General features: G+C 46.1%; 1 protein-coding gene and 1 pseudogene across 2 annotated transcripts in view; both read left to right on the top strand.

Annotated features, from left to right (window-relative positions):
- Window positions 1-25,930, top strand: part of RALB (RAS like proto-oncogene B) — a 74,023-nt gene that overhangs the window by 31,848 nt on the left and 16,245 nt on the right. The window lies entirely within an intron of this gene.
- LOC141584633 (glutamine--tRNA ligase pseudogene) lies at window positions 78-25,928 on the top strand (annotated as a pseudogene).

Genomic DNA, 25,930 nt, shown 5'->3' with positions numbered 1-25,930 from the left:
GAGGGCGACGCCCGGGCAGCGGCCCCGCTCCGCGCCGCTCCCGGGGGCTCCCTGGGGAAGCCTCGGCCTCCCGGGCCGCCCGGGCTGAGGAAGTGGGGGCGGCCTCCGCCTCTCCCTTGTCGCCGCGGTTCCTTCGCTGTCCCGCAGATGGCTCTGCTTCCACTTCCTGCCGCGGGCCTCCGGCCCGGGACTGTCCGCTTCCTCAGTGCCCCGGCTGCGGCTCGGGCAGGGCAGGGCTGGGAAGTGTTGCAAAAACTTGCAGCCCTCGGAACTTGCGCTCGCCGTGAGCGGGGCGGTGTAGCTGAAGGGCTTCGGTTTGCGGGTTTGGTTTTGGTCCTGTCCTGCGGATGAGCACGAGGTTGTTTCTCCGCCAGCCTCTCCCTGTGCCTCCTTTTGGATAGGGGAAGCGCCTGGACGGAGCCTGGACCGGGCATCGCCGCCCCGGTTCTCGCCGCCTGTGGGGGTGTGAGGTTATCCGCCCTCGGCGCAGGGCTGCGGGGCGCGGAGCTCGCTGCGTCCACACTGCTCTGCGTGCTCATTTCCAACGAGAAACGTTGGAACTTTGGTGTTCTTATCAGGCGAGTCCTCTGGAGAGAAGTGCTTGTGCCTGGCGGACTGAGTGAAGTGGTGGTGGAAGAAGAGACTTGGCTGATTGCTCGTCTGGGTTGCCTGTGACTGGTCTTCAGCCCTCGTACAACAGTGCACCTTCTGCTCTGTCCTGGTTTCCTAACCTTTCTTCTGAAGTTTTGGGGATGGATGGTAGACACGGAGTATCAAGAGAGGGTAGTGAATCTTTTAGAGGTGTCCATGACCGATGTTCTCAGCAGAGCCGTAGGATTCTTGGATGTCAAAGCTCAGAACAGATCAAGGCTCAGAATGTTGCTTAAAGCTGGAGCAATGGAAGCACAGTATCGAAAGTTCCCAGAAATGGGGCGACCATGAAAGGTAGCGCTGCATGTTGGGAAAAACAGGAGGGGTGAGTTTGAAGACCTAGGTTTGATGCAGGTTCTGAGAGCTTCCCAGTGTTGTGAAGTGGAGCACGGTCTTTCACTCTCTGAGCTCCAGAGTCAGTAACTCTAGGAGGGTGATGATAGTTATCCTAATTGTTAGGATCGAACGAAATGGGAGCGGGGGAGAAGGCCAGGGAGACATAGACCTTGTGCGTGGTAAATTTTGGTTGCCATCCTGTCTGCTTTATTCTGTCCCCATCTGGGGCTTTCCTTCCTTGTCCATTCACATTGCTTCCCATTGGAAGCAGCACTCTTATCGGAGATCTCAGCCAGATTTCCCTCTGCCCGAGGAGCAGAACATTTTCCCAGGGTTGTGTGTGGAAAAATAGTGTAAGTTATTTAATATCTTTTGGGAACTTGGGACCTAGAACATAAGGATAGAAAAACAGGATTTAGAGTCTTTTCACGGCATGTGAAGAGATCTTGGTAGAAGATGAGAGTAGAAAAGTTCTTAATTCTTGCCTTGGCTGAAGGTGGCTTGAGATTCCATGAAAAATTGTAAGCCTGAGAATTGAGATAATTTTTTTTTTTTTTTTTTTGAGTCAAGGTCTTGCGCTGTTTCCCAGGCTGAAGTGGAGGCTCACTGCAGCCTGGATCTCAGGTGATTCTCTCACCTCAGCCTCCCGAGTAGCTGGGACTACAGGCTTGCACAACCACACCAAGCTAATTTTTGTATTTTTTGTAGAGACAGGCTTTCACCATGTTGCCTGGCCTCAAGCCATCCTCCCACCGTGGCTTCCCAAAGTGCTGGGAATCACAGGCGTGAGCCACCCTGCCTGGCGGGGTTAATCCTTTGTTACAAATCACTTAATGCTTGTATACCTCTTTGTATTTGATTACTTAATTCTTACCCCCTCAGGTAATTTACGGAAGTTAGAAACGTCATTAGAGACCTTTCTTGAAAGCTAAATTTGGAGACAATGTAACAACCTAGAACTAGAGTGGGAAGAGATCTAGGTGAACTCTGTAGGTTTCCAGTGTAGCTTGTCTCAAGATGATATACAGGAGTCCCACTTTGCATTGTCTCGAGTTACTGCTAAACAGCCCCTGCTCTGGACATGCAAGACGCTTGTTTTTTCGTTTTTGTTTTAAATGAATGCATGTTGTTGAGGAGAATTCTGAATGTTAGCACAAAGAGAGGGGAGGACAGAGGAAAAGGAACTCTTCCCTCATCACACGGTGGAGGAAGTAAGGAGAGAAACTTTTAACACTTACTGAGCATCAGCTGTCTGCTTGGCACAGACCCACTGATCCAAGCCATACCTGTGAAAGATACGGCCTTGGAGATTTGACCATGGGCTGTCTCCGTTAGCTCTTCAGTTCATCTGGTACCTAAGAATATAAGTATTGGTGTATGTGAACCTGTATTCTTAGATATTCCAAAAAGCAGAGGGGCCAGTAGGGAAGCGGGTTAATGAGACTTGGATGGGTGACAGTGGAAAGAAAGATGAAGGGGATGTGGAAGTGAATGTCAAAGAGGGACAGTATATCTACTTATTACAGCAATTGCAAAATACTAGCCAGGTCTCAATTCCAGGTTTACCACTCTTAAAAAAGTAACTGGGTATAATTTTCTTGAGTGTTCTCCTGGCAGTTTTTGTTTTTGTTATCGGTGGTGGTGGTAGTGGCTAGTTGTTTTTTAGTTGAAATCTAAATGCAGAAAAAGGTGCCATTAATGGATAATTGCCAAAATGTTGTTTTCATTGTTGCTTTTCTCAGTGCTTTGTGGGCATATATATAGCATTGTTACAGCTATGTAGTTTTAGTGAGAATACTGCATGAGTTGAAGGAAATACGGGAATTTGGTCCTGTGTGCCTTGCTGGCTGTAAAGTTTGTCCACCTTTCTAATGAGTTTTCTGTTGCTGCAGAACAAATTTCCCCAAACTGAGCAGCTTAAAACAACAGCCATTTAATGATCTCACACAGTTTCTGAAGTTCTAAAATCTGGGGACAGCTTGGCTGGGTGCTTCTGGCTCATGGTCTCTCCTGAGGTTGCCGTCATCTGAAGCTCGACTGGGACTGGAGGATCTGTTTCCATAATGACACACTCACATGGCTGTTGGCTGGAGGCCTCAGTTCTGCACCATGTGGGTGTCTCCATAGGGTTTTTCACAACGTGGCTTTTCTCCCCAGAGCAAGTGATCTGGGTGGGTGGTGGGAGAGGGAGAGAATGAATATGATAATGACCAAGATGGAAGCAGCAGTATCTCGGTGGCTGTGTCCCCCCCCCCCAAATTTCACCTTGAATGGTAATTTCCATGATCCCCACGTGTTGTGGAAGGGACCTGGTGGGAGGTAATGGAATCATGGGGACAGTTTCTCCCATACACTGACTGTCTCCTGATAGTCAGTGAGTTCTCATAAGAGCTGATAGTTTTATAAGCATCTGGCATTTCCCCTGCTGGCACTCATTCTTCTTTCTGCCGCCCGGTGAAGAGGTGCCTTCTCCCATGATTTTAAGTTTCCTGAGGCCTCCCCAGCCTTGTGGAACTGTGAGTCAATTAAACGTCTTTCCTTTATAAATTACCCAGTCTCGTTTGTTTCTTCATGGCAGCATGAGAATGGACGAATACAGTGTCTAATCTTGAAGGTGGCATACCATCCCAGCAGTATACAAACCAGAGCTGGTACAATGTTGGAAAGGACGACAAGAGGGGAGGTCAGGGTACATGAGTATTCTTGGAGGCTAGCTACCACTACTTTTTTACGGTTTAGACCAGACATCATTGAGAAAATCTTTCTTTCAGTTGCTTTCTGACGTATATTGTACTGTAGGAGATGAAAACACAGCTGGGGTCTTTACTGTTCTCAAAACTTTAATATTATATGTGAAACTTTTATATTCTTTCTTCTGGTCCTTTGTCAGATGCTGGAATTAGCCAAGTATGCAGCAGCTTTGGAAATCAGAAACTCAAATCTTCCTGGTTGCTAAACCAAAAGGAACATCTGAATTTTTTTTTTTTCTTTTCTTTCTTCCCCCTCCTCCCCACAAGACGGTGTCTTACTCTGTCACCAGGCTGGAGTGCAGTGGTGCGATCTCGGCTCACTGCAACCTCTGCCTTCTGAATTTAAGTGATTCTCCTGCCTCAGACTTTCAAGTAGCTGGGATTACAGGCATGCGCCACCATGCCCAGCTAATTTTGTATTTTTAGTGGAGATGGGGTTTCTTCATGTTGGTCAGACTGGTTTTGGATTCCTGACCTGAGGTGATCCGCCCGCCTTGGCCTCCCAAAGTGCTGGGATTACAGGTGTGAGCCATCGCGCCTGGCCTGAATTTTTTTCTTTAACCCTAAAACAAGTTGGTAAAAAATTATTGCCAAAGTGATCTCCTTTGATGAATGGCTTAAAATCAGTCATTAATTATCTGTGCACTCTTAAAAATAAAACTCATTGGCAAAGTAGCTGAAAAATTTTGGAGAACCTAAACCCTGTTACTCCTCCCCATTATTTTAAAACTTTGGAGACTGCTTATTTGCCTAGCAATTTTTCAGTTCTCTTTTGAAAACCTCACACATTTTAATTATCCACCTGGATAGAAGGGCTCTATTTTTGTAGCCTCCAGATGAAATCTTCCTGAAGTGCCTACAGGTGGGGAGAATTTTCTGAATCCTGAGCCTGAGCCTGGCTAAGTGACCTCTACGTTCCTTTAATCTCTAAAAAGTCTATGGTCCTAGTGTTTTTTTAAAATAATGAATATCCTTTGAGTTGTGCATATTTGCAACAAAAGATTTCATTAATCATGTTAAATTGCAACCTCAGAAGACAAGCTCTTCTGAGAATAGCTTTTGTTCTTCCCAGTCCAGATGAAGGTTGTTGGATTCCCTGTTAGGCAGAGTTGAGAAGTCAGCACGTTTTGCACTTCCTCTGCTTCCTATTTTTGGCCCCTTTCCCATCCTCTGCCCTAATTTATGAGCCAGTATCTTTTCTTTTCTTTCATTCTACCTTCCTTGTAATCCCTCTCCTTCCTTCTACAGGAAGGATTGGAGGCTAGTCCTTTACTGCTGATTAGCTGATCCTATTGTTAGGAATGAATTTTAGCCAATATGTTACCTCTAGTAATACTTGCATGGCAAGCCTTTCTGTTCACTTAGTAAATGCTGCCTTTTCTTTCTTTCTTTCTTTCTTTTTTTTTTTTTTTTTTTTTTTTTTTTGAGATGGAATCTCACTCTGTTGTCCAGGCTGGAGTGTAGTGGCGCCGTCTCGAATCACTACAGCCTCCATCTCCTGGGTTCAAGTGATTCTCCCAACTCAGCCTCCTGAGGTGATGGGACTACAGGTGTGCACCACCATGCTTGGCTAATTTTTGTATTTTTAGTAGAGACAGGGTTTCAACATGTAGGCCAGGCTGGTTTCGAACCCCTGACCTCAAATGATCTACCCGCCTTGGCCTCCCAAAGTGCTGGGATTCCAGACATGAGCCACCACAGCTGGCCTCATTTTTTAACATCCCAAGTAGGTATAAAATTTCGTCACTTTACTCATGTACATTGTCATCTCCTTAGTCCCCATCACGTCGCCGGCCTGACCTGGTGCATACCCACATCTGCTCTTCACCCCTCTGTTTTTCTACTCTGTAACCAGCATTATTTTTTCAACATTCAAGTCTAATTGTGTTACCCATTTACCTTAAACACTTCAGTGGCTTTCCAGTGCTTCCAGGCGAAGGTTCCAAATCCCTGAAGTTGGCCTGCAAGTCTTGAATGATCCTGCAATGTCATCTTGTGCTGGGCTGCGCCTCTTTCTCTCTGCTGCAGATAGCTGTGAAAGTCTTTATTCAGTTTCTTGACTGGACCTTGCTCCGTCTTGCTTCAGGCCTTCCGGAATGGGGTGTGTGTGTGTGTGTGTGTGTGTGTGTGTGTGTGTTGGGGTTGGCGGTGGTGGAAGGAGGCCTAGGTAGGAAAGTGCTTGGCACACTCACACAGCTGAAAAAAGGCCACGGAGGTCATAGCCAGTGGAGGGTTTCGCTGCTGCTCATGGTGAGCCTTTAAGGAACATTAAGCACAGTTTCATGTGCAGCATTAGAAACTCCATTGGAAGGGCTGTGTGGAGAACAGATTGAAGAGGGCCTGGAGTGGCAGTGAGGGGTCACTTAGGAAGCTGGGGCTGTTCAGTAGATGGTGGCAGAGAAGATGGAAGAAGTGCATGGATTTGAAATGTATGTTGGAATCAGTAGAACTGGTCATGAATTGAGCTGGGGAGCGGTGATAGCAGTCAAAAATGACTTCCAGGTTCCTGGCTTTGGTAATGATATGGATACTAGCAGTGACTTTAGTAGTGCTAGATGGGGGATAGTGGAGAAGGAGCAGATTTAAGGGATTTTTAGCATCAAGAGTTGTATTTGGGACTAAGTTGAGAATCTTGTGGCAGCCCAGTGAGCAGGGGTGGCAGCAAGGCAGAAGGCTGTGAGCCTGGGGGCCAGGAGAGCAGGCAGGGCTGCATCCTCCGGGTTCCTGAGTTGTCCGTAAAGCCACTAGGCTGTTTGCAGTTGACTGTCTGGGAAGAGAGTGCAGATCAGGAGGGAGCAAGATGGAGCTGAGGAGTGCTGACATCTAGACAGGGAAGAGGAATGCCTGGCAAGTGGCATTGAGAACGGGCCCAGAGAGCCACCTGGGAAGCGCCCAGCCTGTGGGAGAATGTGGACTGTAGAAGCCAGGAGGGATGGCTTCCGGAGGGGCACGCTGGGAGGGGCCTCTACCGGCTTGCCGCAGGCCTTCGCTTTCCAGGCAGCTCTTGTTACCTGCTCATTTTAAAGAGAGGGAAGGCATGGAAAGGAAGAAAGCAGAGAGTTTTTATTGGCACGAGCTACACGGAGTATGTGCGTGATCTTGATCTCACACATTTCTGTGAGCTTATGTTGGGAGGAAGTTGGATTGGAATGGTTTCCATAAATAGGGAAGGAAACAGGCTTTTGCTACTTAGAGTGGGGTTTATGGGTCAGGAACAGGATTTGAGATTAGGTTAGTGGTGCCAAATCTTGGGCTCCACTCCAGGCCTATTGAATCAGAATATGCGTTTTCACAAGATTCCCGGGTAAACTATGCGTTAAAGTTTGAGAAGCATTGGCACAGATAGTTCCTGTAGAGGAATTATGTCATTAGCTAGAAGGATATATGGTGATCAAAGGCACACGTGTGAATCTTCAGGGTGAAGATTCAATAGAACATGTCTACATGCTGTTGGGGATGATCCTGTAGCGAAGTAAAGACTGATGGTTCAGGAAAAAGGGTAGTGGCAGGGATTAATTTCTTGGGCATGGTGGTGATGGAGGGCTTGGCCTTTGCTAAGAGCAGGAACGTGTGCTCCATGTGGCTGGAGACAAGGCAAAGAAGGGCATGGAAGATTTATAGATTTGGTGAAGGAGTTCTGAGGGAGGTTGGGCTTGATGGCTTGGTGTTCTCTGGGACAAATGAGGTGAGGACATCTGTCAAGAGAGAGCAGAGGGAGGGCACAGGGGAGAGTCATATCGAGATTTCTAGAAAGTATGGGGGAGTGCCCACTTGTGGTTTGCGATCGTAAGTGCATTGAAAGTGGAGTGCTGAAGCTGCTTTCTTGAGTTTCTTTGCCTCACCAGCAGCATTTGCGTGCTGTGTGCAGGTGCTGGAAACAGTGAGTGAGATGGAGGGGAAAGGAGCAGGGAGATGAGGTTATCTTTTTTTTTTTCTTTTCGGGATGAGGTATCTGCAAGAGGGCTTTTCTCATGTCAGACTTTGGGATCTAAGCTGGTGAAGGGAGGCAGTGCAGCCCAGAGGTGCTTGTTATGCAGAGAGAGTGCTGGGGCCAATGCTTGCAGGTGTCAAGAGGGCAGATAATTGTGTGTGGGGATGGTATCTGAACAAGTGAGCAAGAAGAATGGAGGCTAAGGCTGGAGGGTTAGAGGAGATAACTGTTTCTGGTGATGGTGAAGTTCAGGGTGTGACCATGACAGTGATGGATAGAATGAAGGAAAGGGTTTTTGGAGAAGAGAGCATCAAGTACTTGAGAGGGGCCAAGCTTGGCTGGGACTTCCATATGCACAGATGTCACTGGGGAGGATGATGGGGGTTGGTAGAACTGAAGTCTGCATACCAGAAGCAGATGTCCTCAATAAATGAGGGACGTGACCAGGATGTCTGCAGCTGATAGTAACAAGGTGAGGGACAGGGCATTATGGCTGGAAAGACCAAGCCTCAAAGGTGTGAGAGCTTTTGTAAGAGGGAGGGACTAGTGGAGGTACTGAAGTGCAGGTGACATTGGGGAGGGAGGGAAGGACATATATCTGGTCTGTCTGGCCCTGAAGCACATGGCACTGGAGGAGAAATAGCATCTGCTTGATGTGGTGTCCCTAGGGCACACCCAGGTCTCAGACAGAGCTAGAAAGTAGAGGAGCATCCTTAGAAGACATGTAGGCTCTCGAAGGGTTTGCTGGGGTGCCTGAGGTTGCGGGGGCCAGCTGGGAGATGGATGCATTTCAGGAGGTGGATGCAGTTCTGTGGGGTTGAGAGCCCTAGTCATAGGGAAGCCTGCGCTTCTGCTGGTGACTCTTCAGGACAGATGGCCAGCAGTGTGCTCCCCCTTAGAGCAGCGTGGTCCTGTTCTAGCACCATAGTTCCCAGATGTGGCTGGGGACATGGCAGCTTCCTTGTGTCATCCTCTCAGGCTTCACACACTGACCCAGCAGGGAAGAGAAGGCAAAACTGCTTCTGTTAGAGCCATTTCAGGAGTGGCTGGCGAGATTTGGGACAGGGACATCCTGAGATGCCCATTGGTTATGCCTCTAAGGCGAATTACATTGTATTTTGGGTGACGAAGAAAGAAGGGTGTGAAGGGCGTCTGTTGATGAAAATAAGCCTGTGCTTGTTTCTGGGTTGAGTATGCCTTTGGTTTGCATTCATGCCCTCCCCCCCGCCCCCCACCAACTGCCTATTGTTAGTGACAGGAGTGACTTGTGTAATCCTCTAGTGAGTCAGTGGCTGAAGGAGGCCTGGAAGCCAGGCCGTTTCATTCCTCAGGACAAGCAAAACTGCATCTGAGCAAAAAGTCTCTTGCCTTATCTTTTTCTTATGGACTGGCAGCTTTTCCTGTCTTAGCATATACTTGGCTCTGAAGCCAATTTCTTTCTCAAGGCTTTCTAGAATATTAGAGAAATATTTATTTATTTTGAGATAGGGTCTCACTGTTGCCCAGGCTGGAGTGCAGTGGTGCAGTCACAGCTCACTGGAGCCTTGACCTTCCTGGGCTCAGTGATCCTCCCACCTCAGCCTCCTGAGTAGTTGGGACTGTAGGTATTTGGCACTACACCCAGCTAAGTTTTGTATTTTTTGTAGAGCTGGGTTTCACCATGTTGCCCAGGCTGGCCTTCAATTCCTGGGCTTAAGCGATCTGCTTCTTTGGCCTCCCAAAATGTTGGGATTACAGGCGTGAGCCACTGTGCCCAGCCTAGAGGGATATTTAAAAAGCAACTAAGTGCTTACTGAGAACTTCTTTTAATAGGTGTTCCCTCATTTAATCTTCTTAACAGTCTTAAGGATATAGCCCTCCTGCATTTTATTTTACTTTTATTTTTGAGACAGTCTTGCTCTGTCACCCAGTGGCATGATCTTGGCTCACTTCAGCCTCTGCCTCCCAGGCTCAAGTGATCCTCTCACCTCAGCCTCTGAGCCCAGCTAATTTTTTGTATTTTTGGTAGAGATGGGGTTTCACCATGTTGCCCAGGATGGTCTTGAACTCCTGAGCTCAAGCAATCCACCCACCTCAGCCTCCTCAAGTGCTAAAATACAGGCATGAGCCACTGCACCCAGCCTGTCCTGTATTTTTATTTTAGTTTAGTATTTATTTATTTATTTGACATGGAGTCTTGCTCTGTTGCCCAGGCTGGAGTGCAATGGCGTAATCTTGGCTTATTATAGCCTGCACCTCCCAGGTTCAAATGATTCTCCCTGCCTCAGCCTCCCAAGTAGCTGGGATTGCAGGTGCCTGCCACCATGCCCAGCTAATTTTTATATTTTTAGCAGAGATGCGGTTTCGCCATGTTGCCCAGGCTGGTTGCAAACTCCTGACCTCAGGTGATCTGCCTGCCTTGGCCTCCCAAGTGCTGGGATTGCAGGTGTGAGCCACCATACCTGGCTTATTTTATTTTTTTATTTTTAGTTTTGAGACAGTCTCACTTGGTTGCCCAGGCTGGAGTGCAGTGACATGAGCTTGGCTCACTGTAACCTCCACCTTCTGGGTTCAAGCAATTCTCCCTGCCTTGTCCTCCCGAATAACTTGGATTACAGGCACCCACCACCACACCCAGCTAATTTTTGTGTTTTTAGTACGGACGAGGTTTCACCATGTTGGCCACACTGGTCTCAAACTCCCGATCTCAAGTGATCTGCCCACCTTGGCCTCTCAAAGTGCTGGGTTTACAGGTGTGAGCCACCATGCCTGGCCTTGTCCTGTATTTTATAGATCGAACTGAGGGCAAGAAATGTTAACCAAGCCATTAGCTTCGTAATGACAGACTTCAAGTCAAGGGTTTGTTTTCCTGTCCCATACTGTGATTGGTATATAACTACTTTTTAAAAATTCCGGTAAAATGTACATAACATAAAATTTAACATCTTACCTATTTTTAGGGGTACAGTTCAGTGACATTAAGCACATTTACTTTGTTGTGCAGCCATCACCACTATCCATCTCCAGAACTTCTTCATCCTAAACCGAACCTCTGCACCCATTAAACACCAATTCCCCACTCCTGTCTTCCACAGCCCCTGGCAGCCATCATTCTGTTTTGCTTTCTGTCTCGGAATGTGATTGTTCTGGGTACCTCCTATCAGTGGAATCATAGTATTTGTCCTTTTGTGTCTGGCTTATTTCACTTAGTGTAATGGCTTCAAGGGTGATCCTTATTGTAGCATGTGTCAGAACTTCTTTTTTAAGGTTGAATATTCTGTTGCAGATTTTACCCACATCTGATTTATCTGTTTATTTACTGATGGACATTTGAGTTGTTTCCATCTCTTGGTTATTGTGAGTAATGCTGATGTGAACATGGGTGTATAAATATTTGTTCAAGTACTTGCTTTCAGTTCTTTTGTATATACAGCCACACGTCACTTAATGACAAGTATGTTCCAAGAAATGCTTTTAAGCAATGTCATTGTTTTGCAAACATCGTAGGGTATACTTACTCAAGCCTAGTTGGCATAGCCTGCTACACACCTAGGCCAGATGGCACAGCCTTTTGCTCATGGGCTACAAACCTGCATGTCAAGTTACTGTACTGAATACTGTGAGCAACTGTAACACAATGGTGAAGTATTTATGTAAACACATCTAACCGTAAGAAAGGCCCAGTAACAACAGTACAGTACTATCATCTTATGGGACCACTGATGTCTATGTGGTCTGCCATTGCCTGAAGCACCTTTATTTGGTCCATGAGTGTATAACAACTATTTTTTGTTATATATTTCCTCTCAGGTATTTGTTTTAGGGCTTGTGTTCTATGCTGCCTGCCTATACATTTTTCTCCCTCTTTAGTGAGCTTTCTGACCCATAGGTCTGTGTCCTTGAAATAAGTTTCAACATTTCACATCATACTTGAGGCTCTTCCCCACCCCACCCTAATCCACTCATAAGGGCACAGACAGTGTAGTGGCTCAGAGTGTGAACCGCCGGGGCTCCATCCCAGCCCTGCCATCCACTAGTTAAGTGACTCTGGACGAATGATACAAACTCTGTTTGAGAGTATGCGATGTAATAGTGATGCTGTAGAAGTAGTAGTAGAATCTGTTTAAGTCTCGAAATAGGATTTTATTTGAATATGTAATTCAGAATAGGGACGTGTATGCTAGTTCTAAATTTGCCTAAGGCTGTTAGGAGTCTCAGTAGCTCTAATGTCTCCAAGGCTGCCTTTGCAGGTAGCAGAAACTTCAGGGTGGTGAAAGCTGGACTGCAGCAAGGAAGAGAGACAGAGGCAGCACGTGGCGAGAATCACAGGGCTGGCCTGGCAGCTCTCGGGGCCCTGGGTCCAGTTGCTCCTGAGTACAGGCCCTCTCCTCGGCCTCCTTCCTGTAGCGGGTTTTTCATTTTAAGTCAGTGATATACACTAGTAGACTGCTAGTAAATCTTCCTTTGTGGTATAAGTTCATTTACCTTATGTTTCTTTTTAGTGGAAAATTTCAAACATACACAGAAATACAGAGAATAGTACATAATGCACTACCTTGTCCCCATCAGGCAGAGACTGGTTAATCCGACTAGATGCCATGGCTCACGCCTGTAATCCCTGCTACTCTGGAGTTAGGGGCAGAGGTCCCAGGGTGGGGGTGTGTGAGGGCTGGGTTGCTTAAGCCCAAGAGGTGGAGACCTGTAGTGAGCCATGATCACATCACTGCACTCCAGCCAGGGTGACAGAGCAAGAACCTGTCTTGAAATAAATAAATAAAATCCAATCATGGATTTCCTCAATGTACTTTGTTCAAATTAGGCAAAATAAGGAGGATATGTTTTTTAAATTTTTACATTTTTGAAGCAGAAGAAGAAACCAAGGCAAATTTCAGAGCAGAAGTGAAAGTTTATCAAAAAGCTTTAGAACAGGAAGGAAAGGAAAGAAAAGAAGGAAATTCCAGTTTCATTGTTGCCAATATTAACTGTGTATCCGACAATAATTCTTTGTTTATATATAAACAAACAGAATTTTTTTAAAAAATGATGTTGTATTATGTTTTCTGCACATTTCTGATAGAATTTGGATTTTTACCATTTTGTACTTCCTCCTAAATGATACATCTGGACATTGTTCTAGATCAGTACATACAGCACTTCCTCATTCTTTCCAATAGCTGTGTAATCTAAAATTTGGTTCTATCATAATGTATGATATTGTAAGAATTCCTCACTGATGGAAAATTTGAAGATTGCTAGCATTCTTCAAATTTTGTAGTAACAAAAATCATTCTTGTAATTATATCCTTATACTTTTTTTTTTTTTTTTTTTTTTTGAGACGGAGTCTTGCTCTGTCAGCAGGCTGGAGTGCAGTGGCGCAATCTCAGCTCACTGCAACCTCCACCTCCCGGGTTCAAGCAGTTCTCCTGCCTCAGCCTCCCGAGTAGCTGGAACTACAGGTGTGCGCCACCATACCCAGCTAAGTTTTGTATTTTTTAGTAGAGACAGTGTTTCACCATGTTGGCCAAGATGTTCTCCATCTCTTGACCTCAGGATCTGCTTGCCTCAGCCTCCCAAAGTGCTGGGATTACAGGCGTGAATCACCACACCTGGCCCTTACACTTTTATAGACTAAATTCCTAGAAGAGTTTTATATTCAAATAATTCTTTTAGTGGTTGCTTATTTTTTCCCAAAAGCTTGTGGCAGTTAATATTATTATCAGTAGTATTTCCCCAAACTCTTGATGAACCCTATCTAATGTTTTACTTACATTTCCTTGACTACTAAAAAATTGGGTTTAGCTTCATGTTTGTTACCTGTGCTCACTTCCTTTTCTGTGAAGTACTTCTTCATTTTTTTGCCCAGTTAAAAAATTAGGTTGTTTGACTTGTTGCTTTGCAGGGGCTTTTTATATATTAGGGGTATTACCTTGTTATGTGTTGCAAATATTTTCTCCTAAGCCTTTCAGATCTTTCAGTCCTTCTTACAATTCTCCCTTGCTTTTCAAATTCTTTTTCACTTTTGTAGCTGTTGAATTAAATATTTCTTACCATGTTTGATTCCCTGCATTTTTCCATTACTGCTTCCTGTTGGGAATGCTCATTTCAAAAAAAAAATAAAAAATAACAGGAAGTTTGCATTTTAACTCTGCTGCTGAGTTTGAGCTTTTGTAAAGTTGAAAGACAAAATTATCGCACATGTAGTTTAGAGACCTGAACTGGCTTTATTTGCCATTCCGGAATCAGGCAGCACGTAATTCCATAAGATCGTGTTTGAGTGAGCTGAGGAGAGGAGGCTGGCTTTGTGGACAGAAAAGGGCTGAAGAATGCAGAAACAAAGAGCCCAAAATAGGTCATTCCAAAGTTACTTTTCTTGTAAGACTGGAACAGGGAGACAAAACGATGGAAAAATAACTGGTTAACGTCAGGTTAGTTTTTGTTGTAAAGATTAAAACAAAGGAAACGCCATTTCTGTGATTGTTGGGAAACGTGAATTTCCTGACTCAGGCGTACCCTGCACGTTGACCAGTCTCCCGTAGGTGTTCTCCTGAAGCAGAGCCCTGCATTCTCCCTTGTTTATTTAATATTTATTACAGGTATGGATTTCTGGATTCCTAATTTTTCAGGGGTCTGTTTTTCAGTACTGTTCTTGTTTTTGTCCCTATATTGTCTCAGCTTTAGGATTGCCAGACTCACGTGTTGTGATTGTGACCTGGTCACCTTCCGTTGATACTGCCTAGAGGAGTGCTGAATGCTGTTCTTTGCAGGCATATTCTGTTTGACTGCTTGCCACATGCTTCTGCTGCCATATTACTCAGGACACGGAATTTGAGGAGGGGGACTGAGAGGCGAGGTTTCCCTTAGGTTTTCAAGTTCTCATTTGTGATTTTCATGACAACCCCATGATACAGCAAGGTGGCATTTGGACTCTACTTACCAACGCATTTCCTCTTTGCCAAGTTTAACAAAAGACTAATGACTGTATTAGCCTATGGGGCTAAGGTTAATAGAAACCACCTCTTCCTCCTAACATGTATGGTTTATATACTGTGATTTGCTTTGAAAATACATTTTACTTCTCAAGTGAATATATGTTCTGGTATTTGGCTTTATGCTAAGTGTTAGAGTGCCCTATCTAATATTAATGTTTTGTGTAACATTACATAGGAAAACCATTTCCCAGCGCTCTTGCCTCCCCTCCCTGACAAGTCATTTAAATGGACATCCTTAATTTAGAGTGTCTTGTTATTCTGTAACCTTGTTGATTCAGTGTCTTACAAGCTAAGATGGGCTGGAGGACCCTCCTGGCATGGCTCTCTGTTTTCTCTAGAATCAAACAAAGTTTCTTAAGATGGCACTGTAGGCCTATTTGTAGACAGACAGAGCTATCTTTAGAGGCTCATTACCCAGGCACTTCCCCATCCCATACCTTATGTTTCAATATTATGTGACGCCTGAAGCCACTGTGATGTGTCATGCCTTTGTTGCTTTGCATATGCTGTGTGTTAAGCTGGAATATACTCTCACTCCCATCTGCTGAATGGGCTGTTACTCACCTTTGGAGCCTTCCTGATCCTCTTTTTCCTGGAGTCCATTATGATTTCCATTCTATCTTATACCACCTCATCATTGCATGTGAGAAATTACATTAAAATGCTTTATTTATATAAGTCTTTCATTGAGAAGACTGAATTTTCTAAGGGGAGAGACCCGAAGCTTGGCACAAAGTAGAGCCCAAATGGTTTTTGAACAAACTTGAGTCAAACAACAGGCTTTCGTGTGAGTAGGTACAAACATCTCGAAGGGTGCTATCTTAACTCAGGCTGCCATAACAAAATACCATAGACTGGGTGGCTTAAACAACAGGAATTTCCTTTCCCACAGTTCTGAGGCTGGAAGTCTGAGATAAGGCACCACTGTGGTTGGGTTCTGGTGAGGGCTGCCTTCCTGCCTCCTGAGAAGAGGAAGAGATACCTGAGCTGCCTTCTCGCTGCGTCCTCACATGGTGGAAAGAGCTCAGGTAGCTCTTCCTCTTCTTATAAGTGCTCCCATTGACTAGGATCGGGGCTCTACCCTTATGACCTTATGGTTTGCAAGTGGTCCCAGCCCCATAGATGTAGTTCTGAAATTGTTAGTGAATTCAGTGGAGGAAGTCTAATTGCTTTGGGAAAGTGAATGTGCTTCGTGTTAGGGATGAAGTATACTGATACCTGCAGTTTACACTGAAATACATTAGAAAACGAGATGCATTGGTGGGTAGAGAGAGGGGCGACAGATGAACGGATTTGTGGTAAAACAAGTGGAGCAAAATGTTGATTGTAAAGTCCAGGCGGTGAGTGTCTGGATTCACAAGACAGTTCTTTCAACTCTTCTTAGTGTTGAAACTTTTCAAGATAAAATGGTGGGGAAGATACCTGCATTTTTTAAAACACATTTATTGGCTAGGCATTCTCATTATAACCCTTAATCATTAATGCGAGCTTCCTAAACTTAACTGATTTATTTTTCCCTTCCTGCCGTTTCTCCTCCTGTCTTTAGTCAGTTTCTTTAAATCTCAGTTCATATGGTGTTCCTCCAGGAAATTTCCCCTGGCCTTTCAGCCTGACATAGACGTGTCTTTCTGTGTTCCTGGAGTACTCCTTGTGTTCTTCTGCCATAGAATTTATCATCTTCTGCTATAATCATTTACTTACTAATCTGTCTGAACCACTAGTCTTTGAGTTTTTTGAAGGCAAAGACTATGTTTCTGGAATGTTTTTGATACAAGAAAAAGCAAACACAAAAATAGACTATCTGTGGCTTAAACAGAAGTTTCTTATCTCTAATACCCTGGGTCATCGCCTGATGGGTCTTCCTGCCCACTGCACAGACAAAACCAGTTTACTGAGACCATGGTATTGCAGTAAAGAGAGTTCGGTGGACTCAAGGCTGGCCACATGGGAGAACTGGAGTTAATAGTCAAACCAGTCTCCGCGAAGGCTCAGAGGTTAGAGTTTTTCAAGGATATTTTGGTAGGCAGGGGGTGAGGGAATGGGTGTTGCTGATTGGTTGAGGATGCAATCATAGGGGTGTGGAAATGGTGCTTGTACACTAGTCCACCTCTGGATGGCAGGGAGGAACCACAGGGCTGGCTGGGTCGTGAGTCCAGGTGGAGTCAGAGTGAAAAACATCTCAAAAGACCAATCTTAGGTTCTACAATACTGATGTTATCTGTAGGAACAACCAGGGAAATCCAAATCTTGTGACCTCTGACCACATGACTCCTGAGCAGTAAGGGGTTATAGAAATGAGGCCTACATTTTAGCAGAATTCAGGCCCCTCCCATAATCCTAATCTTACGGTTTTTTACTAGTTTTATAAAGGCAGTTTCAGTCCCTGAACAAGGAGAGGATCAATTTTAGGGAGGGACTATTATCCTTGTTAAACTAGAAATTCCTCTCACGGTTGTGGCCTGTGTTCAGGAATAAGGGAAAACGACCAGCCTGTGAGACCAGAGGTAAGATGGAGTCAGCTGTTGGGCTTCTCTCACTGTCAGAATCTTTGCAAAGGCAGTCACCCAAAGTCTGGAGGTTGCTGTTTCCAGGACTGGCTCAGTGAGGGACCTGTGGTCAGCACCTCTGCCTGGGTTCTTTCCCTTAATCATGCCAAGTTGACTGAAGCAGTGATGTAGGCTGGAAATATCCACCATGGCTATTTTAGTTTTTGAACTTTAAGCACAGATGTTTTGAGAAGTAACTGGGTTTGTTGAATAGTTTTCAATTCATTTATTTCTTCTAGAGAAATTGACTTTGTTTTTCAAAATAGCAGTTCACAATTAGATAACTACATGTGTTTGAAAGGATCCCCCCCCCCCCCCCCACTGCAGCCTGGAAACATTCTTTTCAGACAGCCAAAATCATAGAACCAGGATTGCTTCAGACAAATTGTGTGACAGGTTGATGGTCTGGAGGTTTCAACCTCATTCACAAACCTCAGCTCTGTAGGAAACTGTGTGGACCAGAAATGAGGCCAGAAGTACATTCACCTTCCTAACTTCAAGCCTTTGGGGGAGGTCTGCCTCTTATCCCATTTATTCTGTCGTAGTCACATTGCAGATGTTCTTATCTAGTTAATTGCTTAGCTTATTTATTTATTTATTTATTTATTTATTTAAAAAAGCACGTAGTTCACAGAGAGGGAGTGGAAAGAACACCTGGTGTAGGCAGGTAAACAGTCAAGTGTAAGGGGGAGAAGAGCAGATGTGATCTGGCCTCATGACAGCCAAGGCCTTTCACTGATGAGTGCCCTGAGATCGTCAAGAGAAAGCTTGATTATGTTCAGTCTGTGCTGTTTCAGAAGACAGATTAATACATGAAAAATAGCTTGCAACACTACATAAATAGGGTCTCAAACAGGGTTTTACATATAGGAAGGTATGGAGAAAATTCTGGTATACACAGTTAACAATGAATATCTCTGGGTGGTAGGATCATAGGTGCTTTTTATGTATATTCTGTACATTTGCTGTGAGCATCATTACTTTAAAGGAAATATTTTTTACATTTTGCTTTTTTCTTTGATAAAATTGATCAACTGATACTTTTTATAACACTTGCCTGAAGAGTCCTGCTTGTTACTGCTGTTGACTCTCATGAATTACGATTTGCTTGTGTTTTGTGGGCTGAAATTGCAGGCTTTAGCTTTGAGACTCCCGAACATTCTTCATGCCTTTTGTTCCCTCAGAAAGGTTTTGTTTAGCATTGCCTGGGGCTCTAGCACTGTGAGCAGCCTGGGACCACCTTTCATGTTACTTTATTGGATTTGGAGGAGTGTGGTGGGTATAGATTTTCAGGGGAGAATTCCCTACCGCCAGAGTCTAGGCAGACATGCTCCCTTGTCGTTTTCCTCTGTGGGTGCACAGATGGTGTGCTTCTTCAAGGGTCTTGACTTCGCAGCTCTCAATTGAAAAGGTGTCTCACTTCTAACTCGTACCGTGTATGTGTGTCTGGTCTCCCAGCCGTGTGAATGTGTGTACGTGCACACACTTGCACATGAAATCCTAAATTACCAAGAACAGCAACCATCCAAAACTGCAGGAACTGCTGCTCTTACTGCTCTGATTCTCTCCTGTTTGGGGATTCTTGCTTTCTTTTGAGCTCAGCTGTGCATTTAAGAGCAATTCTAAGTCTTGGCTGCTCATGAGGATCACCTGGGAATCTTTTAGCAATTCCCATGCCCAGGTGCTTCTCAGACCAATTCTTTCAGAATCTAGGGTGGGACCCAGATGTAGGATGTTTCTGAAGCTCCCTGCATGATTCTCTTGTGTAGCTAAGAATGGGAACCACTGATTTAAAATGATTTTATTTCACCCGATGATGTGTGTGTGTGTTGTGTGTGTCTGTTTTTCCAGTGGGGCTGTTTTCAGGCTATCTGGTCAGCAGTAATGGAAATAGGAGTCTGCATGTCTTAAAAGTGGCCTCATTTTCTGGGGTGATACCCAGAGTTCTTGGAAACCAAGGAAATCAAGATGCATACACACCAAGGGTGAGGTTTAGAGCAGAACTTGAATAGGAAGAAAGAGAACAGTTGTCTGCGACAGAGAGGGGTCCCACAAAAAGGGTTGCAGAGAAATGCAAGTTGTTTTTTTTTTTTTAATAGATGAGCTTGTGGGAAGGCAGTGTCTGATCTACTCAGGGCATGGAAAACCCGTTAGGACCAAGTTTGCATCTGCATACGGCAGCCCCCACCACAGTCTTTTATTATGCAGTTGGGTCCTCAGTCTGAGCTACTCCATGTTACTTATTTCTTTCCTACTGTGCATGTGCTAAAAAAGGGGAAGGTGGAACCCCCATGGTGGACATGCCTGGCCCCAGGTAGTGCTTCAATCAGTACAGCTGCTGCATGTAGCTGTGCAAGCTTCCAGCTTCCTTATCTGTGTTTGCAGCCCGATCTTCCAGGCTGCTCCGTGTAGAAAATAAGGGATTTCTTGGCAGCCTTTTGTTAGAAGGGAAGTTCTGGCCAGGTGCAGTGGCTCATGCCTGTAGTCCCAGCACTTTGGGAGGCTGAGCAGGAGGATCACTTGAGGTCAGGAGTTTGAGACCAGCCTGGCCAACATGGTGAAACCCCATCTCTACTAAAAATACAAAAATTAGCCAGGCATGGTGGTGCACGCCTGTAATCCCAGCTACTCAGGAGGCTGAGGCAGGATAATCACTTGTATGTGGGAGGTGGAGGTTGCAGTGAGCCGAGATTGCACCACTGCACTCCAGCCTGGGCGATACAGTGACTCTGTCTGAAAAAAAAAAAAAGAAGAAGAAGAATAGTTTCTACCTCCTGTATCACTCTTAGATGGGAAGGAATCCAACGTTGGTTCATTCCTACTGTGTGCTGGGTGCTATGCTTTGGTCTTTCCATGTGTTATTCCATTTAGTCCTTAGAATGTTCCTGCAAGGTAGGTGGTGGTTTGTTTTATGCACATAAGAAAACTGACCTGGAGAAATTGAACTAGTTCTAGGGTCACACAGCTCACAAATGGCAGAATCAGAGTCAGGCCCACCAGGTGCCAACCCCTGTCCTTTCTCCTTGTGTTGCATGCAGTGTGTGTGAAATAGATTTTTTCATACAAATTGGTTAAAATAAAGATTGGCACTTGGGTTCCAGTGGACTCCAGGACCCTGTTAAATATACTTACTTGGGATGCTTTGTCGCCCCACAGTGCTGCAGTTGCTCTGCTCATTTGATTTTCCTTCTGATGAGGGCAAACTGATTTTGACTGATAGATTGTTAGACAATTTTAGAAAAGTTTAACTCCTTTTAATTGCTTTAAACCTGAGTAAATAATTGATTTCTCCTTTTAACTCAGTTATGTGTCATGAAGAGATATTTATTCTTGAACTCACTTCTTTGATTCATCAGAGGGATGTGTAAGGCTATGTGAGTATGTGAGAGAATATGTGTGTATGAGAGCATAAGAGTGCATGGGAGCATGTGTGTTTTGTGTGAATATGTATGTGTGTTAGAGCATGTGAGAGTGGTGTAAGCATGTGAACATGTGTGTTAGAGCATGTGTGATCATGTGCACATGTATGTTAGAGCATATGTGTAGTGTGAGCATATGAACATGTATGTGTTTAGAGCATGTGAGAGCACTGTGTGAGCATGTGCATGTGTGTGTGTGTGTGAGTGCATGTGAATGTGTGATAGTGTGTGGAGAGAGTGTGAGTACAAGTGTGTGTGTTGTGAGAGCATGTAAGCTTGTGAGCGTGCATATGATAGCACGAGTTTGAGAGTGTGTGTGTTGTGAGCATTTGGAGAGCATGGTGAACGTATGTTGTGAAAGTGTGAGTGTGTGACCGTGTGATGGTGTGTGAGAACTTGTGGTGAATGTGAATATGACCGTGTGTGAGCATGTGTTAGAGCGTGTGATAGTGTATGAGCATGTGATAGTGTGTGAGTAAGAGCAAGTTTGTGAATGTGAGAATGTGTATGTGTGAATGAGAACATGTGAGGATGAGTGTGATAGTGTGTGAAAACGTGATAGTGTGTGAGAATATGTGAGCATGTGTGGAGTGTGAGTGAATGTGTGAGAATGTGAGAGCGTGTGTGTGAATGTGAGCATGTGTGAATGTCAGAATATGTGAGTGAATGTGAGAGCATGTGTGAATGTGAGAGATGAGTGTGTTAGTGAATGTGAGAGCGTCTGTGAATGTGAGAGAATGTGAGTGTGAGTGAATGAGTGTGTGAGTGAATGTGAGAGCGTGTGTGAATGTGAGAGAATGTGAGTGAATCTCAGTGTGTGAGTGAATGTGAGAGCGTGTATGTGGATGAGTGTCTGTTTGAATGTCAGCGTGTGTGAATGTAAGCACTGCAGTTCCTCTGGTGTCTCTGCAATGGCAGCTCTGGACTCCCTGTCATTCTTCACTGGTCTCAGCTTGAGCCAGCAGAAGGCCCGCCAGATGCTCAAGAACCAGGCTCTGAGCGTGTAGCTGTGCGACGTCGCTACCCAGGCTCAGGAGACCCTGGGCTCCACCATTGACAAGGCTACCGGGACCCTGTTAGATGGCTTGGCCTCCCGACTCAGGGATACCTGGTGTCTCTCCTTCCTTGTAAGCTGCATAGCCAGTAAGAAGATCCACACTGAGCCCCAGCTGAGCGCTGCCCTTGAGTATGTGCAGAATCACCCCTTGGACCCCATTGACACTGTGGACTTTGAGCAGAATGTGGTGTGGGTGTCAGTGTGACCCCAGAGCAGATTGAGGAGGCTGTGGAGGCTGCCATTAACAAGCACGGGCCCCAGCTCCTGGTGGAACGTTACCGTTTCAACATGGCGCTGCTGATGGGAGAAGCTCGGGCTGTGCTCAAGAGGGCAGATGGCAAAATGATCAAGAATGAAGTGGACATGCAGGTTCTCCACCTTCTGGGCCCCAAGATGGAGGCTGATCTGGAGAAGAAGCCCAAGGTGGCCAAAGCTCGGCTGGAAGAAACAGATTGGAGGACAGCAAAAGATGTGACAGAGAATGGAGAGACTGCTGACCAGACCCTGTCTCTGATGGAGCAGCTCCCAGGGAAGGCCCTTAAGTTCCGCAAGCCTGGTGAGAACTACAAGACCCCAGGCTATGTGATCACTCCACACACCATGAATCTACTAAAGCAGCACCTGGAGATTACTGGTGGGCAGGTACCTGCCCAGTTCCCACCAGAACCCAATGGAATCCTGCATATTGGACATGCCAAAGCCATCAATTTCAACTTTGGCTATGCCAAGGCCAACAATGGCATCTGTTTTCTGCGCTTTGATGACACCAACCCCACGAAAGAGGAAGCAAAGTTCTCCAGTGCCATCTGTGATATGGAGGCCTGGCTGGGCTACACATCTTACAAAGTGACGTATCCCTGTGACTATTTTGACCAGCTATGTGCCTGGGCTGGGGAGCTCATCCGCAGGGTTCTGGCTTATGTGTACCACCAGTTAGGGGAGGAGCTCAAAGGCCGTAATCCCCTGCCCTCACCCTGGAGAGACTGTCCCATGGAAGAGTGACTGCTGCTCTTTGAGGCAGTGCGCAAGGGCAAGTTTTCAGAGGCTGAGGCCACACTATGGGTGAAGCTGGTGGTGGAGGATGGAAGATGGACCCTGTATCCTATCGAGTCTACAGGGTCTAAGTATACACCACATCACCACATGGGACAAATGTTGCATCTATCCCACCTACGACTGCACACATTGCCTCTGTGACTCCATCGACCACATCACTCAGTCATTCTGCACCAAGGTATACCAGGCCCAACGCTCTTCCTACTTCTGGTTTTGCAATGCACTGGATGTCTGCTGCCGTGTTCAGTGGGAGTATGGCTGCCTCAACCTGCATTATGCTGTTGCTCTAAGAGGAAGATCCTCCAGCTTGTAGCAACTGGTGCTGTGCGGGTCTGGGTTGACCCATGGCTCTTAATACTCATGACCATGCGACAGCGGGGCTTCCCACATGAGGCCATCAACAACTTCTCTGCCTGGGTGGGAGTGACAGTGGCACAGACCACAATGGAGCCACATCTTCTAGAAGCCCGTGTGTGTGATGTGCTGAATGACACAGCCCCACGAGCCATGGCTGTGCTGGAGTCACTACGGGTCATCGTCGCCAACTTTCCTGCTGCCAAGTCATGGACATTCAGGTGCCCAGCTTCCCAGCTGATGACACCAAAGGCTTCCATCAGGTTCCTTTGCACCCATTGTGTTCATCAAGAGGACTGACTTCAAGGAGGAGCCAGAGCCAGGCTTTAAGCACCTGGCTTGGGGCCAGCCTGTGGGCCTGAGGCATGCAGCCTACATCATTGAGCTGCAGCGTTTTGTCAAGGGCCCCAGTGGTTGTGTAGAGAGTCTGGAGGTGACGTGCAAAAGGGCAGATGCTGGAGAGAAGCCGAAGACCTTTATTCACTGGGTGTCACAGCCTTTGATGTGCGGGTTTCGCCTCTATGAGCGACTATTCCAGCACAAGAACCCTGAAGATCCTATTGAGGTGCCTGGTGGGTTCTTAAGTGACCTGAACCTGGCATCACTATGTGTGGTAGAGGCAGCATTAGTGGACTGCTCTGTGGCCCTGGCAAAACCCTTTGACACGTTCCAGTGTGAACGTCTTGGGTACTTCTCCGTGGATCCAGACAACCATCAGGGAAAGCTTGTTTTTAACTGAACTGTGACACTGAAGGAAGACCCGGGAAAGGTGTGAGCTGGAAGCACTGTGAACCTACCTCATCTTCTTGGAGGTTGGGGCTACCCTCACCACCCCAAATTCCATGTTAATAAAGAACAGCTAAATTTAAAAAATGACTCTTTTTTGATAAGGGCCAATCATTTATTTTCCCTGCCCCAGTCACACACTCTCCCTCTGTGCCCACTCCTGCCTGCTCTGACCTGCTGTGGAGAACACCCTCGCAGTGCCCCCACCCTCCCCACACCACCTCATGGCTCTCCTTTACTTAGCTGCCGGTCCAGCTGCCTCAGAGTGTTAGAAGGGCACCATTTTCAGTTCTCTTCCTGTCTGACTACAGGGTTTACAACAGGCAGCTCTAAGTGTTGCTTTCCGTGCAAATGTTTTTTCATTACAAATCTAACTAGGTTTGAAATGTTTTGTAGAATAAGAATATTCTTTTCAACAAACTTTAAAAAATGTACAGTTTTGTAGTTTGTTTCCGCCTCCCCCGCCCCCCTCCCTAACAGCTCAGCCTGACCCGGACAACCCCTGTTTTCCTTGGTTGCATTTTGGGGGGTGCCTGGCATCCCCAGAAATTCAGCTTCATGGCTGACAGGTGACCATGGCAGGGGCTTCACCGATACCCTTGGTAACCGTAGTAGTTCCTGTAGTATTGGTGTCTGTCCTGGAGGTGGCGGTAGTAGTAACTGCCAATATCAGTTGTATTGTCTGTAATAGTCTCTGTATCTGTTATACTCATCATCTCGCCTGAAAAATTGATCATAGTCTCCCCTGTATTGATCATAGAAATGACGGTAACCCCCTCTGTTTCCAGGCTGCTCCCAGTAGTACTGCTGCCCGTAGGCCTGGTTGTCGTAGCCATGGCGCTGCCTGCCCACATAGCCTTGGCCCTGACTTCGGTTCTGCTGGTTGTGCTTGTTACGCTTGTTTCGGTAGTTTGTCCGCTTCTTGGTGGTGGTGGGGGGGCAGTAGCGTCCTTGCCTCCTCCTTGTACTTAGTGACGATGGGCTGAGGTTCCTCCTCCTCCAGCTCCCCATATGTCACCTCATCCATATAGTCGAATTTTTCAGGCAAAGAGAAGTTGGCTTTCATCTCCAGCTTTATAGATTCAGGCACAGCATCTCCCTCTACTTCCTTTCTCAACTCCAGCCTCTTCTTCCAATCTTCCTCATTAGGGACAGCCACCACCACTTTCTGAGAGAAGGTCTTGAACAGCAATAGCTTCCGCCGTTGGCCAGAAGTGTACATATCACACTGATCAAGAATAAAGTTCCTCTTTGTCTGGGAAGCAATCTGGACGAGCTTACTAAGGCACTGGGAGGCTTGCTGAACTAAAAGGTCTCAGCTTTTGGGTTCTATCTCTGGCTCCTTGAACCCCTTCATCCTCATTTGATTGAGCACAGTCTCAGCTCCCAGGACACTGTATCTTTTCTCAGGGCTTTCTTTTGCATATTTCAATGCCCACTGAGTCTTTCCAGATCCGGGTCATCCCACTTTCAGAATCACCCCACATTCCTCTATGGTCTTGGGAGGAACTGCAGTGCTCACTGCAGCATGTGTGAGTGAATGTGAGCGTATGTGAACGTGTGTGAACGTGAGAGCGTGTGAGTGAGCGTATGTGAGTGTGAATGTGAGAGCATGTGTGTTGTGTGTATGCATTGTGGGGTAGAAGGTGCGAGGGCAAAGCGAGGAGTGAGGGTAAGGAGCTGGGGATTGAGGTCCTGAGCAATTCTCCGCTGCAGCTGAGGACCGGGCAGAGAGGTAGGAAACGGGCTAGGAGCAGCTTGCTCTCTGACTCAGTGAGGCCCTGCTGAGGGTCTGATGATTTTTGGTGACTGAGTGTCCTCCTCACCCTGCCTAGCGATGCAGGTGTGACGTGTGCACTCCTGTTTCTTCCCTGTGGCCTTGGCTTCGCCCCTGCTCTGCTGGGTTAAGCAACTTCCAGAGTTGTTGGAGGGCTTGGATCTCTGCCTTGAGCCTGGAAGGATTACTTTCTTGTTGGAATGTCTGAGTTAGTTAGGCTTTTCTGGAGGATGTGGATGACATTTGGTTTCAGCTGGGTTGAAAGCAAATTGCCTCTAAGTGTTTATCTTTGTCATCG

The sequence above is a fragment of the Saimiri boliviensis genome, chromosome 5, assembly GCF_048565385.1.
Source record: "Saimiri boliviensis isolate mSaiBol1 chromosome 5, mSaiBol1.pri, whole genome shotgun sequence".
In the NCBI taxonomy this organism is placed as follows: Eukaryota; Metazoa; Chordata; class Mammalia; order Primates; family Cebidae; genus Saimiri; species Saimiri boliviensis.
Note: the sequence above shows the minus strand (reverse complement) of the source record. Positions and strands in the feature narration are given on the sequence as shown.